Source organism: Tenrec ecaudatus, chromosome 14 (assembly GCF_050624435.1).
Source record: "Tenrec ecaudatus isolate mTenEca1 chromosome 14, mTenEca1.hap1, whole genome shotgun sequence".
NCBI classification, from domain to species: domain Eukaryota; kingdom Metazoa; phylum Chordata; class Mammalia; order Afrosoricida; family Tenrecidae; genus Tenrec; species Tenrec ecaudatus.
In genome coordinates, this window is record NC_134543.1 from 94,997,884 (window position 1) to 95,011,897 (window position 14,014).

Sequence of the window (14,014 nt, forward strand, 5' to 3'; positions counted from 1 at the left end):
CCAGCCATATGATCTTCTTTGTGGATTGGCTGCTCTGAGTGGGAATCTCTTGGTCAAGGCTCGGTGGGCCAGGATGTGCTCCACTCTCTCTTCCACCCCCTTCATTTACTCCCGTGTGCTCTGATCAGACATGTCCATCTCCCTGAGTTGCAGTTTCAGTGCTTTCCTCTGAAATAAATTCTTCTGGGGGGAGGGGCAGCTGTCAACATAGTTGGGATTGGGGACAGCCCCTCAGACCTCTTCACTGATTCCCTACTCCATGCCAGCATGTTGCATTCACATCTTGTAGCACTGGGTTAAAATCGGATCCCTCTTTACCTGTGGAGATAAAAACAATACCCTCCCTTGGGTGGGTTAGTGCCCTGTTCCCCTGCCACCCATTTCTTTTTTATTTTTTCCTTTCCCCTCCTCCTTTTTAGCTGGCTACCATATGTATTGCTGGATTTGGCCTGGCCCCTGCCATATTACCTGATCCTTGCCCCAGGAATGTTTGTACACAGTAGCTTTTTCCTATGCCCCTTTTGCATTTTTTTAAAGCTTGCATCAGTGGCCTCATGTTGTCCTTGTCCTTTTGTGCTTGGCTTATTTCGCTTAGCATGATTTCCTCCAGTTCTTCCAAAGCGGTGATGTCCTTCATAAGTTCATAATTGCTTTTTAGTGATGCATAGTACTCCATTGTATGTATGTACCACAGTTTTTCAGTCCACTCATCAGTTGAGGGAAATTTGGGTTTCCAACTCCTTGTAATTATAAACTATGCCGCGATAAACATTGGAGCACAGATGTCTGGCTGTGGTTTGTTTCTTGACCCTTCTGGGTATGTGCCCAGTAGGGGGATTGCTGGGTCATATGGTGGCTTGACTTCCATCTGTTTTAGATATTGCCAGATCGATTTCCATAGTGGCTGTACATACCTATAGGTCCACCAGCAGTGGATGAGTGTTCCTGTCACCCCACAGTCTCTCTAACACTTGTTGCTTTCTGATTTTTTTTTAATTAGGCTATCTTTGAGGGTGTTAGGTGGTATCTCATAGTTGTTTTAATTTGCATTTCTCTCATGGCTAAGGATCAGGAACATTTTCTCATATCTTTATTGGCCATTTGGATTTCTGCCCCTGTGAAACTTCTGTTCAGGTCCTTTGCCCACCTCCTCAGTGAGCAATTAGTATTTTTGTATTTGGATGCTGGCAGAGGAATGTGGGTTTTAGTAATAAGGCCTTTGTCTGATGTGTCATTGCTAAGGATATTTTCCCAGTCCATGGACTCTCTTATTACTCTCTTGGTGAATACTTTAGATGTACACAGTGTTTTATCTTCAGTATATCCCATTTGTCAATTTGTGCCTCCTCTGTGTTTGTGTCCTTCCCTATTTCTGATAGCCTATGTATTCCCTGTGCCAAAGTTCTCAAGTTGGTCCCAATTCCCTCATTGATGGCTCTAATAGTTTGGGGTTTAACTTCAAGATCTGTGATCCACCTTGAGTTCATTCTTGTGCATGGAGTAAGATAAGGGTCTTGCTTCGTTTTTCTGCAGGTAGATATCCATTTTTTCCAACACCACTTGTTAAAAAGGGCATCTGCTTCCCATTGGATATTTTTGGGGCCCTTATCAAAGATCAGTTGTCTGTATGTGGATGATTTTATTTCTGGGTTCTCAGTTCTTTTCCATTAGTCTGAGTATCTGTCATTATACCAATACCATGTGGTTTTGACAACTGTGGCTGTATAATATGTGCTAAAGTCAGGTAAAGCAAGCCCTCCCACTGTGTCCTTCTTGGAGATTTCTCTGCTAATTCTGGGCTTCTTTCTTCTCCATATGAAGTTGGTAATCAGTTTTTTTTCCATTTCCTTGAAGAAAGATGAGGGTAATTGTATCGGGATTGCATTAAATTTATATAGTGCCTTGGAAAGAACTGGCATCTTGACTATATTGAATCTTCTAATCCATGAGCATGGGATATTCTTCCATCTGTTGAGGTCGCTCTGGATTTCTTGTAATTATGTTCTGTAGTTTTCCTCATATACATCTTTTGTTCTTTCAGTCAGGTATATCCCTAGATATTTGAATTTATGCTTGGATATTGTGAAGGATACCACCTTTTTGATCTCCTCTTGTGTGGTCTTCTCCGATGTGTATAGCAGTCCGATGGACTTCTGTTTGTTGATCTTGTATCCTGCCACTCTGCCAAACTCCTCTATTGCTTCCAGTACTCCCCTTGCGATTTTCCATATGTAAAATCATATCATCTACAAATAACAACAGTTTCACCTCTTCCTTCCCCAGACGAATACCTTTGATGTCACTTCTTTGCCTTATACTGTTAGCTAAAACTTCCAGTATGATGTTAAATAGGAGTGGGGACAAGAGGCATCCTTGTCTGATCCCCCGTTTCAGTGAGATTGTGGTAGTCTTTTCTCCATTGACTACCACATTAGCTGTGGGATTTTCATATATAGCTTATATTGCCTTGAGGAATTTTCCTTCCATTCCGTTCTTCTCAAGTGTTTTAAACTGGAATTGGTTTGGGATGTTGTCAAATGCTTTTTCTGCATCTATCGAAATTACCATGTGGTTCTTATAGTTTTCCATGTCCATGTGGCGAATGATACTAATGGTCTTTCGTATGTTGAACTATCCCTGCATCTCTGGTTTGAATCCCACTTGGTCATGGTGAATTATCTGTTTTATATAGTTTTGTATTCTATTGGCCAGTATTTTGTTAAGGATTTTTGCATCGATGTTCATTAGGGATATTAGTGTGTAGTTCTTGATTCTTGTGGGATCCTTACCCAGTTTTGATATCAGAGTTATAAATAGCTTCATAGAAGGAGTTTTGGAGCTTGCCATCTTTTTCTATGTTCTAGAGGAGTTTGTGTAGGATTGGTGTTAGTACTTCCCTAAGTGCTTTGTAGAATTCTCCAGTGAAACCATCTGGTCCAGGGGATTTTTTTGTTGGAAGTTCCTTGATAACATTGTCTATTTCTTCTATTGCTGTGGGTCTATTGAGATTCTTGACATCCATAGGGGATAGTCTAGGGAGGGATGGTTTTTCCAAGAATTTGTCCATGTCTTCCAAATTGTTGAATTTATTGGAGTATAATCCTTTGTAGTAGAGTGTAATTATCCTTTTGGTTTCATTAGGGTCTGTTGTAATGTCCCCTCTTTTATCCCTCATCCTTGCTATTGAAATTTGTTCCCTCCTTTTTGTGGGTAGGTTTTCCAGCAGTCTGTCGATTCTGTTTATTCTTTCAAAGAGTCAAAGTTTAGCAGCATTATTTTTTCCCATAGTTTTATTATTTTCTCCCTCCTGAATCTCAGCCTTGGTTTTTATTATTTCTTTTCTTTTACTCTTCGTGGGATTGTCCTGCTGACTGTGCTCTAGTTGTAAATTTTGTGCCAGCATATCAATCACGAGTCTCTCTTCCTTTTTCAGGTATGCATGTATTGCTATAAAACTTCCTCTGATAACTGCCATTGCTGTGTCCCATAAGTTTTGGGACGTGTTCTCATTCTCGTTGGTTTCTAGAAATTTCCTAATTTCATCTCTGATCTGTTCCAGTCACACTCCTTCTACAATAGAGAGTTATTCATCCTCCAATTGTTTGCTCTTGTTTTCTTCCTCTTCCTTTTGTTGATTTCCAGTCTTATGGCACAGTGGTCAGAGAGGGAGGTCTGTAGGATACCAATGTGCTTAAATTCATGTAGATTCACCTTATGGCACAGTATGTGGTCTATCTTTGAATATGTGCCATGCAGGTTTAAAAAGAAGATGCATTTTTGTATTTTTGTGAAAAGCTCTGTAAATATCTATCAGGTCCAATAGTCTAATTGTAGTGTGTAAATCTCTATCCTCCTTGTTGATTTCCTTTCCCTATGATCTGTCTTTCTCAAGTGGTGTATTGAAGCCACCCACTATAATTGTTGAGGCTCTGATTTCTTTTTTAATCTTTTGGAGTGTTTGGTTGATGTATTCAGCTCGTCTCTCATTTGGGAAATATATATTTACAATGATTACTGGTTCTTTGTCTATCATTCCCTTGAACATTATATAGTGTCCCTCCTTATCGCTTTTTATGGTCAATTTTATTCGAGATTAGGATTGCAATCCCTGATTTTTTTGAATTGTTGTTTGCTTGCTATGTCTTTCTCCAGCCGTTGATTCTCAGCCTTGTTTTGCTTGTAGTCTTGAGATGTGTCTCCTGCAGGCAGAAGATTGATGGATTGTGTTTTCTAAGCCAGTCTGCTAGTCTGTCTTTTAATGCCTGAGTTCAGTCCATTGATATTATCTCCATCTGTGGACATGTGATGTCATCTTAGACTTTTTTTCCCCTACCTTCCTTGCTCATTAGTGTGTTTTGCATGTGTGTGTGTGTGTGTGTGTATCATTCTTGACTCTGGGTGAAGTTGTTCTATGTTCCAGTCTCTTATTTATGCTTGGTGAGAGTTGTTCTTCTGCCCATCCTGGGTCAGCAAAGATCTTTCGTAGGGCTGGATTTCTTCTTATGTATATGAGTTTTTCCTCATCTGGGAAGACTCTTAACTCTCCATCTATCTTGATCGATAATTTGACTGTGTATTCTTGGGTTTGAGTTGTTTTCCTTCAATTTTTGGAATATGTTACTCCACTCTCTCCTCTTCTTCATAGCTTCTGCTGATAGGTCTGAGAATATTCTTATTTGGGAACCTTTATATGTGAATGGTTGTTTTCCCTAGCTGTTCTCATGATTTTCTCCTTTTCCTCAAAGTTGGATAGTTTAACTATCATGTGCCTTGCTGACTTCTTGGGATTCAGTCTAGCTGGTGCTCTTTCAGCCTCCTGAATGGTTCCCTGGTTTTGCATTCATTAAGCTGGGGAAGTTTTCCTCCAAAAATTCTCTCACAATTGTTGCAGATGACTTCCTTGTTGTCTCTTCCTCCAGTAATCCTATTATTCTGAGGTTGTTCCTCTTCATAGTATTAAACATAGCAATTAGGTTTTCTTTAGCTTCTCTGATGGTCTTATTAGATTTTTGTTCACGTTTGTTAAAGTTTGCTTGGCTTTCCTCCAAGTCACTAGTGTGGTTCTCTGCTTCCTCCAGTCAATTCTGGAGATCCGTGAGTCTGTTACTAGTTGTTGTTGTTTTTTTATCTCCTCCCTAAGCTCTTGTATTTCCCTTTGGTGTATGGACTTTATCACTTCTTTAATTTCATCCTTTTTCTGTATTTCTTCCCTTATATCCTGTATGACTCCAAGCAGAATTCTAAAATTTTCTTTCTGTTACAGCTCAATGTCTGCTTCTTCTATGAATGTCTTTAGGTTCAGGACATCTTCTGCCATTAACTTTTGTTTCTCCTGTTTGTTCGTTGAGGTCGTTGAGACTGATTGCTGTGCATAGCTTTATTTTAGAGGATCCAGGTGCCATCTTCCAGGGAGTCAAAGAGCACTGGCTCTTTCTGGGAGACTCGTAGGAATGCTTCTTCAAACTGCCTACAGCTAATTTCACTGTGGAATTAGCCTACTGCTTTATCCTCCTGTGCCTTCACTCTCAAGGGGTGTGTCCCAGAATGCTGGTGGGTTGCCTGCTTTGATGTAGAACACCGAGAATGGTGGACAGAATTGCCCTGGCCAGGTAGATCACTGCGGAGGTTGGGAAGTTTCCTACAGCAGCTTGGAATGTTGGCAAGTATTGGCTGAACTCCCTTAGGCCATGTGAGGCACCAAAATAAGTGGGAGGAAGTTCCCTCAGTCACTTGGGACAACAGAGGAAAAATAGGAGCTCCCCTAGCCACGCAGGCAGAAATTCCCTGGTAAGAAGTTTGGGAGAGTATCTCCTGATGGAGGTTGGCCAGGCTGTCCCCAGCCTTTGGCTAGGCCGCACAGGGTGGAGATCACCTAACTGGGCTGGGGGCAGGATTAAATGCCCTAGGCTGAGGTCAGAGGTCTGGAGGTTGACAGTGGTATTAAGAGAACAGGGAAGAAACAAAGAGGAGATGAAAAAATAAATAAAAATCTAAACCCACTGAGACTGTCGGGGGATAGAGAGAAGAGAGGGAAACTAAAGTAACAATATAGCTGAGCCCCGATCCCTGCCCATGGAGCTGCAAGAGTTTTATCCCTTCCCTGAAGCTGCAGCAAACTGTGACTGTGCCCCTGCACCGGTTCCAATGGTCCGGGCTCCAGTGGAAACAGTGGTGGGGCTAAGGTCATACCCTAGCCGGCCTCCACTGTGGTAAGCCAAAATCCTCCAGCCCCTCAAAACCTTGTGGATCTGTGCCTACTTATCTTTATGATGATCCTCCTGCGATCAAGCAGTGTTCGATTTCCCTCGTAGTGATTTCTGTGGAGTCCCTCTCGTATGTGTTACTCAGTCGCCATCTTCCCGAAGTCCCTGTCTAATTTTTTTATACTGATGGATGGAATGAACATTATTACAGGCAGTTCGAATACAGTGTTGCATCAATGAATGTTAAAAAAGAGTAAGGAATGTAAATTTGTGATTTCCACATTGGGCTGCTCCCTAGCCACCCACTTTAGAGAGAATCCTGATTTCAAGTATTAAAATAACAGCCAGTTGGCCACACTCAACATAAAACTAGACATTGGCTCTGCCTAGCTGTGACAAAATGACTGAATCCCACCCCTGAATGTGGGTGAAAGATGTTTAACCAAAATATAAGTAAATTTGCATGGGCAGGGGAGACATAGACATAACCTGAGAGACTGTACACATTTAAATAGCCCCTAATAGTTCTCCTTTCTTCAATCACAAATGCAAAGGAGAAAGCTACTTTATCTCCACACTCCAGAGCCAGCATTCAGACTGCTGGAAACCCATTTCCTCTTTCATAGTTGCCCTTTGAATCGTTAAACTTAAGTAGAAATCACTGTCAGGGATTTTCTCTGGACCAAAATTTCTTGAAGTATTACTCAACATGAAGGCCATTTTCCAAATAATCTTCTTAAATGCTATCACCATCTACTACCTCCCACTTCTTTGTACCACACAGGACCACACAGACACACATATGCAGATACATTCTTCCCTCATCCTACTCAGAGGCTTGATAAAGTCTTTAGAGATGATTTATCATCTATGTAACTAACTGCAAAACTGCTGCCCAAACACTCTATGAATCCATACCCTATGATAGTTTTTTCAACATAGCAATGCCATTCATGTTATCTTACTGTGTTATCTTGATGTGAAATCCCCAGAGGTACCCATAAATCTATTGTCTCAAACCTTATGGGGGATAGTGTGCCACCCACAGACAGTATAGCTTATTTTCAGTCTATTTTAGTCAGCAAGAGGTTAGGAAGTTATATTTCTTTTAAGACATCAGAGTCAAGAAAAAGGAAACACGTAGAGAGGACTGCTATTTGAAATGTAAGCCAAATATTTGAAATGTCGTTGTGGAGGATTAATTTGTATCACCAAAATACACGTTGATATTCTAATCTCTGTGCTTGTAAATATAATCCTGTTGGAAACAGGTGGCGTTTTTTTATGTTAATAAAACTATACCAAAATAGGCTGGGTCCTAAATCTAATCTCTTTTGACTATTAAGGGAATAAAAATAGACACAGAGATACACAATGAGGAAATGCAATTTCTTCTTCAGCTTGATGCTGACATAGCTCTATGGACCCCTCAGAGATCCTGGAAACCCAGTTTGGCGATCAGAAATTGAGAAAACAGCTCTCTGATGGATACATTATCTAAGATTTTGACCCCATGTAAATGACTCAACTTTTTACTGACAAGTAGGCAGAATGAGAAATGGCTGGAAGTGTTTTCCCAAGGTCATTTTGGCTCGATATCCCTTATTGTTTGTCCAAGTAACATGGATGCCAGAATACTAATGAGAGGGGATAACATAGGAGGTCAGCATTTTAGGAAAACTAAGCAAGGTAATTAACAGTGGTTTGGGGTTTTATTCCTAATTCTGCAGTAATAAATAAATGAAATTAGGATGATTTTTCTTTATAATAGCAAATCAAGTTAAATCTGGAGAGAAACAGTAAAATGCATGAACATTCTGTGATTCATTCTTCCTTAGAGAATTAAAAAATGTATATATTGTACATACTGTATACATTTGCACTTTACCCAAAATTCCTTGTGACAGGTGGTGGGAAACGGAGCGAAGAGAAGGAGCAGGGGGATAACTGAGTCACAGTAAATGGGAAAAGAAAAGAGGCAACTTGCAACAGAACAAATAAAGAGCCAACAGACAAAAGGATGTTGGTGTGATGGTGGTGGTGACCATGTTGGTGGGAGGTGCCATGAAGTTGTAATCGTTATGGGAGTAGGGTGTCAGGTTTTTTCTCCCTACTCACTAGCTATGAGTACAAACCACCAGCCTTCCGGTTCAGAGCCAAGCTAGTAGCCATTGAGCCACCGGGGCTAATTATTTGAAAACGACAGGGGAAATCTTAAAACAGCAACTCAATCATTGAATATGTGCGTCACACTAACCTTGTGCTAGAAATCTCCTGGCAGGTCCTGGGAATGCAAAGGTAGAAGTGCCCCCTTCGTAGAGTTCCCAAACTGATGGGGCTGCTGCCAGGCTGCTGAGTGGCAGAGGATGCCCTTGGAGTTGAACAAAGTGATGGCCTGAGATAGGCAAGGCAGACTTGAACGATGAGATGAAATACGTTCTAGAAGGCGTCATGAACTCTGGAAGAAGACACGGGGTGACCAAGACTGCTTAGATCAATCTGTTAGGGATAGCTTCACAGAGACAGTGATCGCTAAGCTGACCTCAGAAAATGAATGGGGCGCCATCAGGCAGAGGAAGGAATCAGGCGGCAGCAACATTCATCTTTTCTGAAGTCTAAAACCTTGTGATCCATAAGCTGCTTGATTTTAAAAACCAAAAAAAAAAAAAAAAAAAGCAAGCAACTTGGTGTTCCAAAGAGGACCTTTCTCAAAGTCTCCCAGTGAAATGACATGGGGACCCAGGGAAAATGCATTGGAATTGCGCCTGAAGGGAAAGCAGGATGTCCTGTCTTTTCTTTTGAATCACGAGGACAACCACCTTGGGAGCCCTCTTGGAATTGTTTGTCCTTCTCTTCTCTCCAGATGGAGACACCCTATGCCATCTAAAGGCCCCGCGGGGCTCCCGCTGAGTGCCTGCATTGTATCTGGTTACGTCCTTCTATTCTGAATACTCTCTGGACATCCAAAGAAGTCACTAGGATTGGCGGGGGACTTAGTGGAACTTGACACAGGTTGCAGTGCCTCTCTGAACGGGAATTAAAAATCCAGAAATGAGAATGGTTTGGGTAATAATTAGCCTCCGACTCACTTAATAGCACGATATAAAATACACAGCTCTCAAAAAAAAAAAATCAAACTGCAAGCAACCTCAAGATCCAGAATCCACCATTCTACCTCCCCTGACAAAAGAATGTGGGGCAGGAGGGGGCTTGCATTACTAATGGCTCAGCATAAAGGGCAACCTGCCTGAAGGCTTCTGCAACACAGAAAGGTTCGTTTACACTTGTTTTTGTTGTTAGTGGCTGTGGAGTAGGCTCAGATTGTTGGCAGTCTGACGTTCAACAGAACAAAACGTTGCCTGGTCCCGTGTCATCTCAACTTACGTTTTTTGGTTGTGCGCCGTCAAGTAAATGTGGACTCACGAGGACCACAGATGACCTAGAGGAAGTGCCCCATGGGGGTTCATAGGCTGACATCTTTATGGAGGCAAATCACCAGACTTGTTCTCTGAAGAATTGTTGGGGGTTTGAACCACTGGTCTTTCCATTACCAGCCGAACCCTTACCTGTTGTGCCACCAGGACGTTTTAATTTACCTTTAGACCTAAGGGAAAAAGCATGAAACATTTGGCTGTAGATTCTGAAGCCTGAGCCTTTTCAAATATATTAAAGACTTGCAAAGGTTGTTTCTAAGGTATTATGTACCCATGAGTCTTCACGTACAGCAGGTACCTCCTATGTTCAAATCATTAAAGAACTTCAATTATCAATTAAACCTCATAAGAGGGTAGAATCTTATCAGCAGAATGTGTCTGGGATGTCCCACGAGGAAGTATACAGAAGATCTTGCTAATTCAAGATCTCCAAAATCAGATCTCTTTCATGTAATGCCTACCATGACCTCACTTCCTGGTGGACTTTTTAGCAGATCCTGAATTTCTCTACGCCAAAGTGTCCTCAACTACAGAAGGAGGCCAATAACAGTAACTACCTCAGAGCGTGGTTGCGAGCACTAAATGAGATCATTTGCACAAACGATCTAGTTATCTTTTAATTACTCATTAAGTCAGCTATTTTTGCTCACTCAGTTCCTGATAATTTCACTCTCAATTGGAGGTGGGAAGAGAGACTGAGGATGTTGTTTGGGGTTTTTAATGGCCTTGCCTTCTAGTTTATTTTCAGCTGCTTGTCATAACAATGACAGAACCTTTCTGCCTTCTTGTTCCTAGTGTTGGAAAGTCTTAAGCAACAAGTGACTGTGGCAGCGGGCGTGGAGAAAGGTGTTAATGTGTGCCAAATACTGGAAAGAAGGAATATAAAAGGGTGGCGGGAAGCAGTTCAAAAGGATAGGCAAATAATTGAAAAGTGGAAATTATATTTCAGGCCAAATCCATTACAGCACAGATTCTTCTGACACATGGAAACCCTAAAAGTCACAGAGTAGAACTGAGCAGTGTGTGGGGTCCTCTGGGCTGTACTCTTCACAGGAGGAGTTGGCCAGGCCGTTCATCTCCAAGCGTCTGACCTTTCAGTGAAGGGCCAAACCAGCAGAAGCCCCTAAAAACCTATACTGAGGACAACCTTCCACTATCCCTGTTGTTGTTGTTGTTGTTGTTAGCTGCCTTGGAGTTGGTTCCCAATGCATTACACAGTGGCACACTACCCAGTCCTTCACCATTCCCACGATAGGTTGCAAATCAGACTGTCGGATCCATGGAATTTTCAGTAGTTGATTTTCAGAAGATCCGAGTGCCTTTGTTTTTTTTAATCTATCTTAATCTGGAAGTGGAACTGAAACCTATTCATCATCATAGCAACAAAATAACTTCAATTGACAGAAGGCAGCAGTTGCATGTCAGGTGCTTGGTTGGGAATTGCATGGAAAAAGAGAATTCTACCACTGAATCATCAATTCCCTCTTCCATGAGTCATAAGGGCCATTAAACCAGAGAACGAAGGAGCAGACCACTAGCACAGACCTGGTCGCATAGCCGCCCCGCAGTTTGGGGCGATGCTGGCACCACACATGGGGATGTACTGAGACGATTTCTGCCTGACCAGTGGCTTCACCCTCGATGAGATGGGCCCCAATTCACCTGGATCTCTGTAATGCTCTCTCTAGCTCATGTGGGCAATCCAGATTAATCTAGACAAGAAACAGATGCACTCCGACAAAAAAGGGAAGTGGGGCAGATGGAGAGTAGAGGAATCATGACAAACCTCAAGTCCTGCGTCTCACCTCCGTCAATGGTAAGCAGTTGGCTGGTGCCTTGTGACCTTAGTTTTAATGTTTTTGGAAAATGACTTATGACATAAGAAAAATGCTCTATTATTAACCAATCATTCTGCCTCCCAGCTGTGACACGGATTCATCTGAAAAATTCCTTGGGAGGTTCTGCTTGAAACTGTGGTTTCTTTTCAAAGGAAACCAACAACCGGGTTGGAGGGGTAGGAAATTATGAAGGACAATCATTTCCCTATGTCTTCTGAAGACTCTTCTAAAAAGGGGAGCGTGTACCTCAAATAAACCCCACATGAGTAAAGACCATTTTATAGTAACACTCACAGTTTCTTAAAGACTCATGGACAGTCAGTGATTTGAGAGTCTCACAATGCACTTCAAACGGGTGCTTCTCTGTGACTCATGGTGAACCGCTGGGGAGGGAGGGTCACAGGGAGTTCCGGCCCTTGGCTTCCCTCCCTGTAAAGTGAACGTGAGAATGCGCCGACGCACATCACAGGTGGTGTGTTTCCAGAGCCTCGGACTGAAAACCATGAACCCAGCTTCATACCAACACATACGGGTCCCCTTCTGAAAAGCATTAAACCAGTTGGGGGTGGGGTGGAGTTCCTGGTTGTATGCTAATCAGGTTAAAGTGATTTGTTACAAATGATCCGGAAGACAAACCTATGATTTCATTAGTGATAAAAGGGAGGATTTCTACGAGTAAAGTCGGACAAGCTCATGGAGGCTGACAGAGCCTGGGTGATTGTGGAAAGAAAATGCTTCCCTTCGTTCTGTAAGGGAAGCCCTAGAGGAGTTTGGGGACTGTCACCATCTGTTCAGGAAAACATGCATCAACATAATGCGTTCCACATGCGAGTTGTTTTTTAATTTTTCAAACAGGAATTAATCTTCTGCTAGTCCAAATGGTGAACTATAACCATTGTCGGAGGAAGCTATGTCGAAACCATTTCAATCCCTCCCCTCTCCCCACCCACTTCCCAACACTGCCACCAAATCATGTGTGTTTCCTGCTTTTCCTCTGGCCCCTTCCGATGGTGAAAATCGAAGACGGCAGTCTTCAGCATGAAGTATGTCTTACCAGCGTGAAAACCCAGGAAGGAGCATCGTGATAAATGCAGAAAAGGTGGACATTGTCAAGGATTTCATTTCACGGGGATTCACAACCTCTCCCAAGAAGCAGCCATCAAGAAATAAGGTGAATATTGCATTGGGTGCATGTGCTGCAAAAGGCCCCTTCAAAGGGTTGAACAAAATGTAAAAACAAAACAAACACAAAAAAAAACCAAAAAGACAAACGTGGACCATGGAAAAACAGAACAACGAAGGAGGGCAGCCGAAGAACTCCTGTCTCTGAGTTGCAGGGTTGGGGAAGAATATTACATACACCACGAACCATTAGAAGAGCAAATGAATCTGTCTTGGACAAAGGACAGCAAGAATATTTTTTAAAGTGAGGGTGGCAAGTCTGTATCTCAGTTTCTTTGTACGTTACCCGGAGGGACCATCCTTGGGGATTGGACAAGTAGGTCAGCAGAAAGAGGAAGCCCTTCAGGAAAGTGGATTAACACAGTGATAGGACCAAGGGATTCATGCTTGTGGGGGTGTTCCTGGGCTGGGCAGTGTTTAGTTCGGTTGTGCATAGGATTGCCATGAGGGGAACCAGCTCGACAGCAGGCAACAAAAGCAAGGAAATAATTTGTGCATGAAAGCTAGGAGAAACTAATAAATCATCTCCTTTGCAAATAACAGTAAATTATAAGGTTGCAGACCTCCGACCCTAAATCTCATTCTTCATGTGTCTATAAAGGCATTTCTAGCTTCCTTCCCTCTCCAGAGCCACCCAATGGCTTGTCCTCAACCCCACCATCGAAATGAAAGAAGCACCATCCAAGCCCGGGCGCCTACTGCTGGCTGTGCCAGGCCCTGTCACTCTCACTTCTCTCCTTAGCCCTCTCTCTCCCGCGCCTATGTACATCTGTATTGATCTCCGTGCAAGCTTTCTTAATCCTAACATTTGCAGCTGCCAAATTAACTGCATTTTATATCCTATTCAAAGCAACACTTTCTCCTCTTATCACCTCCCACCTGCCTCCACTGCTCCTCCGACGGACACATTCAGTGCAGACCTGTCATTCAACCCGGTCAGCCAACTGGTACTTACTGAGCCCAGCTCTGCACCCAGCACCATGAGGGACACAGGAAAACATGAGCTCACAGTACTAAGTGTATTTCCAACCGTAAGGAACTCATGGTCTTTGAGGAAGAAGGTTGAACACTTAGAGGATAAACAGTAAAACCATCCATTGTGAAATAATAGAATAGACAATGCCAACAATGAGGATCTCGAATGTAATCCTTCGATTTTATATGTATTCCCTCCCAAGTGTTAGGCACTTGTTAGGGTAGCCAGAGGAAATTTAACTTTTCATCCTGTCTGGTTTAAATTGTCTAAATTGTTGAAATGGTTTAACATGAAATCCTGCCTGACCCAATTGCTTTAATACTCCCTTTAAGTAATACTCACTATGGATGTTCACTTTTTAAAAAGCTAAAACCTTGTAAA